We start from the raw sequence: 5,000 nt of genomic DNA, 5'->3' as shown, positions 1-5,000 counted from the left end.
GGTAGACCTGCTGTCGGCCGGCCGCGGGGTAGACCTGCTGTCGGCCGGCACCCTGGGTAGACCTGCTGTCGGCCGGCAGCCGGGTAGACCTGCTGTCGGCCGGCCGCGGGGTAGACCTGCTGTCGGCCGGCCGCGGGGTAGACCTGCTGTCTGCCGGCACCCGGGGTAGACCTGCTGTCGGCCGGCCGCCCGGGTAGACCTGCTGTCGGCCGGCCGCGGGGTAGACCTGCCGTCGGTCGGCCGCCGGGGTAGACCTTCTGTCGTCCGGCACCCGGGGTAGACCTGCCGTCGGCCGGCCGCCGGGGTAGACCTGCCGTCGGCCGGCCGCCGGGGTAGACCTGCCGTCGGCCGGCCGCCGGGGTAGACCTGCCGTCGGCCGGCCGCCGGGGTAGACCTGCCGTCGGCCGGCCGCCGGGGGAGAGCCGCTGTCGGCCGGCGGGCCGCCGCGGGACGCGTCGAGCGGCCCGCCCCTCTCGGCCTGAGCGCGTCGCCGCCTTCGTGTCTCCCCGAGAGGAAAGGAGGGAGCCCTCAGAAGCCGGCGGCGCTCCCTCCCCCGTCCGGGCGCGAGCAGACGGCGGCCCCGCCGCCGCCTCGGTTTCTGCCCGCCTGGCTCGATCGGCGGGGCCGCCGTCCGCCTGCAGGTTTCGGCGGGGCCGGCCGGGGGCCGAGCGGGAAGGAAGCCGCCGTGGGCGCGAAAGCCTCCGAGAGAGCGCCGGCGAGAAAGCTTCCTCGGAAAGGGAGGGCGCCGAGGCTCAGGCCGCCGGCGGCCCCGTCGGCCCGCTCCTCAGCCCCCGCAGGCGTTGTCGCGGTGCCGAGCGGCCGGCCGCTTGAGGAGGAGCCGCCCGGGGCGTGGGCGGGGAGGGGCCGACGGCGGCGGCCCGAACCGTCGCCCAGCAGGGGGGCGGGCGGGGCAAGCCCGGAAGGAGGTGCCGAGGCAGGGTGACGTCGGAGGGCGGGGCCGCCGGGCCGGCATCGCCCGCCCAGCAGGGGGCGGGGAAAAGCCCGGAAAGGCGCCGCCGCGGGAGCGGCGGTTCCGTGCCGGGCCCCGCACGCCTCGGCGGCGAGCCCCCGGAGGCGGGCCCGGGGCCAAAGACCTCCGCGGACCGCCGAAGAGCCGGCCGCCCGCCCGCCCGCTCGCCGCTTCTGCCGGCGATTCGAGTCGAGTCACGCCGGGGGCCGGCGTCTTTCTTCCCGCCGCGTCCCACCGCACCCTCCCGCCCGCTTCCTTTCCCCCGCTGTCCGCCCCCAGGTCCCGCCGGCTGGCCGGTGCCGCTTCTGCTCCCCGCAGGCGTGGCGGGGACGCCCCGCGGCCGGTCGAGCGCGTCGGCAGGCCGGGCGCGGGCCGCGAGCCGCCCGTCGGCTCGGCTGGGAGGCGTCCGGCCGCGCACGCAGGAACGGAAATGGGATGGGCCGAGAATTTCGGATCCCGGCGAAGCGTTGGTGTTCCGCCCCGACGCGAGAGCCGTCCTTTCGGGAAAAAGACGAAAGAAGAAGGGAAGGGGTGGGTGCGCGTGTGGCCGTGGGTGAGGGCGTGTGCCTGCGTGCCTGCGTGCGTGAAAAAAAGCAAAATAAAGCAACGGTCAAAAATACGCCTCGGTCTAGGGAGCGGCAATATCGGGAGGGACGGGGCCGCCGAAGCTACCCGACGGCCGAGGGGCGCACAGGTCGGTCTCCCGCCTCCGGGGCAGGCCGCCGCCGCCGCCGCCACCGCCGCCGCCGGGCACGGCGTCAGAAGCCGCAGGGGGCGGCCGGCGCGGAGGCGGCCGACAGGACTACCCCGGTGGCGGGCGGCCCCGGGAGGTTGGGTCCACCCAGGGCCGGGGCCGCCTGACAGGCCTGGCCCGGTGGCGGGACACGAGGCAAATTTCAGCGGGGTACCCTTGTCTCCCGGACGGGGAAGACCTGCTGCCCGTGGTCGGGGCAGCCCTGCTGTCCCAGGTCGGGGTAGACGTGTTGTCCCAGGCCGGGGTAGACCTCCTGTCCGCGGTCGGGGTAGACCTGGTGTCCCGCGGTCGGGGTAGACCTGCTGTCCCAGGTCGGGGTAGACGTGTTGTCCCAGGCCGGGGTAGACCTGCTGTCCCAGGTCGGGGTAGACGTGGTGTCCCCCGGTCGGGGTAGACCTGCTGTCCGCGGTCGGGGTAGACGTGTTGTCCCAGGCCGGGGTAGACCTGCTGTCCGCGGTCGGGGTAGACGTGTTGTCCCAGGCCGGGGTAGACCTGCTGTCCGCGGTCGGGGTAGACGTGGTGTCCCCCGGTCGGGGTAGACCTGCTGTCCGCGGTCGGGGTAGACGTGGTGTCCCCCGGTCGGGGTAGACCTGCTGTCCGCGGTCGGGGTAGACGTGGTGTCCCCCGGTCGGGGTAGACCTGCTGTCCGCGGTCGGGGTAGACGTGTTGTCCCAGGCCGGGGTAGACCTGCTGTCCGCGGTCGGGGTAGACGTGTTGTCCCCCCGGTCGGGGTAGACCTGCTGTCCGCGGTCGGGGTAGACGTGTTGTCCCAGGCCGGGGTAGACCTGCTGTCCGCGGTCGGGGTAGACGTGGTGTCCCCCCGTCGGGGTAGACCTGCTGTCCGCGGTCGGGGTAGACGTGTTGTCCCCCGGTCGGGGTAGACCTGCTGTCCGCGGTCGGGGTAGACGTGTTGTCCCAGGCCGGGGTAGACCTGCTGTCCGCGGTCGGGGTAGACGTGGTGTCCGCGGTCGAGGTAGACCTGGTGTCCGCGCCGGCTCTGGAAGTTCACCAAGGGGTCGCTGTTTTCAGCTGCCTCCAGTTACGTCATGCTAGGAGGCGGCTAGCGCCGCCGCTTTGCCCCGGTCACGTACGCTACGGTCACTTGCAGGCATCGGCGGCCTCGGACACGTATCTCCGTATTATGGGAGCGAGGTAACGGGTCGTCTCCCCCAGGCTGCTACCGTGCCTGTGTCCTCCGGAGGCGAAGCTACGGGCCGGCCGCCCGGCCGGTCGCCGGCGCTGAGCTCAGAGAGAAACGAAGGGGAGAGCCGCCGGCAAGGGAGGCCCGAGAGAGAAACCGAGAGTGTGCCGCCTCGGCGGGACCGAGTCGCGGGGCTCGTCCCGCTTCCCGTGCTACCCATCGTGCCGGTGGGGCAGCTTTGTTTGCCAGGCCGAGGAGGCGTCGTTGCCGCTGCTTGCCCAGAGAGAGAAGGGAGTGTGTTGCCGCCTCGGCGGGACCGAGTCGCGGGGCTCGTCCCGCTTCCCGTGCTACCCATCGTGCCGGTGGGGCAGCTTTGTTTTGCCAGGCCGAGGAGGCGTCGTTGCCGCTGCTTGCCCAGAGAGAGAAGGGAGTGTGTTGCCGCCTCGGCGGGACCGAGTCGCGGGGCTCGTCCCGCTTCCCCCGTGCTACCCATCGTGCCGATGGTGGGGGGGGCCAGCTTGTCGTGATGCCGAGGAAGCGTGTGCTGCTTGCCCAGAGAGAGTGTTGCCGCGCGGGCGGCCGAGGCGAGAAGGGAAGGGCGTGGAGGAGGCAGAGAAGCCGCAGGCGGGTCCCCCCCGCTCTGGTCGTGCTGCTGCCGATTCCGGTCCAGTCCCGCCTCCCTCCCCCCCGCCCCAGCCCTGGGGCGGGGAAGCGAATGCCGGTGGCTGGCGGGCGAGGCGGCGGCGCCTCGTCCCTTATGTGCTCGGCCTTAAGCCGGGGGGCCCCCCTCGGCGGGGTGCAGTTTTTTTTTTTTGTTTTTCGGCTGGCGGTCTCGGTGGGCCACGGTGTGGGCCCGGCAGCCGGGGGCAGACGTCGGCCGGGGGCGCCTCTGTCTAACCGTTGCTCGAGCTTCGTTCGAGGCTTTACCACCCCACCCCCGGCCCGTCCCCGAAGACCGGGTTGTGTCCCCCGCCCCGAGTTGTTGTGGCCCTCGTTCCCCCTTCCTCGGCCTTAAGCCGGGGACCCGCGCTTTTGCGGGCGGAATTTGTTTCAGGGGCGGCGGCCGGCCGCGGTGGCCGGCCCCGCCCGCGTGCGGACACCCGAACGCGACGGGGAAAAATGCCCCCGGGCCGAGAGAGAGAGAGATGGCGCGGGCGAGGCGGCGGCGCCTCGCCCTTCCTCAGTTGTCGTGGCCGGTGCGGACCGAGCCACCGTGGCCCGGCGGGCTGGGTTGCGAACGGGGTCCCCGCTTCGTTTTCTTTCGCTTGTAGGCGTGCGGGGCAGAGCGTGGGGGTCTGCCCGCCCGGTCTCCTCCGTATTTTCTGGGGGTGTGAGGGCTTTCTGCCCGCCGCTCCCTTTTGCGGCCCTAAGCCGCGGCACCGAGAAAAAGCCAAGCGTCCGCAGAGGCGTGCGGGCCCCGCCCCCAAGCGAAAAGCGAAGGGGGGCAGGGAGAAAAACCTCGTGGGTGGCGGTGGTGTCGTTGGGGAGTGAGAGGCGCGGGCCTCGCCCCCACCCCCCATCCCCGGGCCCGCGGCCCCCGTGGCTAGCACGGGTCCTGCGACGCGCCATGTGCCTTTTTATCGTTTTTTTCTGCTCCTGGTTTGCCGTTTCCCCCCCGGTTTTTTTTTTTTTTTTTGGTTTTGTTTTTTTCCGGGGGATGGAAAAAAAAAAGCCGATCGCCGCGAGGCCGGGCGCTAAAGCCGGGTTTGGGGGGGCCCCGTGGCCTCTCGCGGTCGGTGGCAACCTTTTTTTGTCGCACGCTTTCCCGGATGGGTTCCCCTCGGGGAAGGGGAAAAAGGGGTGTGAAAACCCCCGACGTCCCGGCCCCCGGCGGGGTGTGTGGCGTCTCCCATCTTTGCCGTTGTCGTCCAGTTAGAGGGAACCGTTGTCCGCAGATGCGGGTGGGTGGCGGCACCCCCCGCGCGCTCCTCCCGCTGCGATCAGCCGAAATTGTCCCGAAAGCCAAGCGGCCCGCCGGCGTCGGCGGGCCCCGGGGGCGCGTCGAGGAGGCTCGACGGCGCCGAGCCCGCGGGGGCGGTCTCTCGGGGACGAGTTCCCCGCTCGCACGCACGCACGCGGAGTCCCGCGGCCGTCCGCCCGCTGCCCGCCTGGACCGTGGCGGTGTCGGCCGGTGG

Source organism: Cyanistes caeruleus, unplaced genomic scaffold (genome assembly GCF_971803275.1).
Source record: "Cyanistes caeruleus unplaced genomic scaffold, bCyaCae1.hap1.1 HAP1_SCAFFOLD_166, whole genome shotgun sequence".
Lineage (NCBI taxonomy): Eukaryota > Metazoa > Chordata > Aves > Passeriformes > Paridae > Cyanistes > Cyanistes caeruleus.
The sequence above is the reverse complement of the archived record's forward strand: the minus strand, read 5'-3'. Positions refer to the sequence as shown.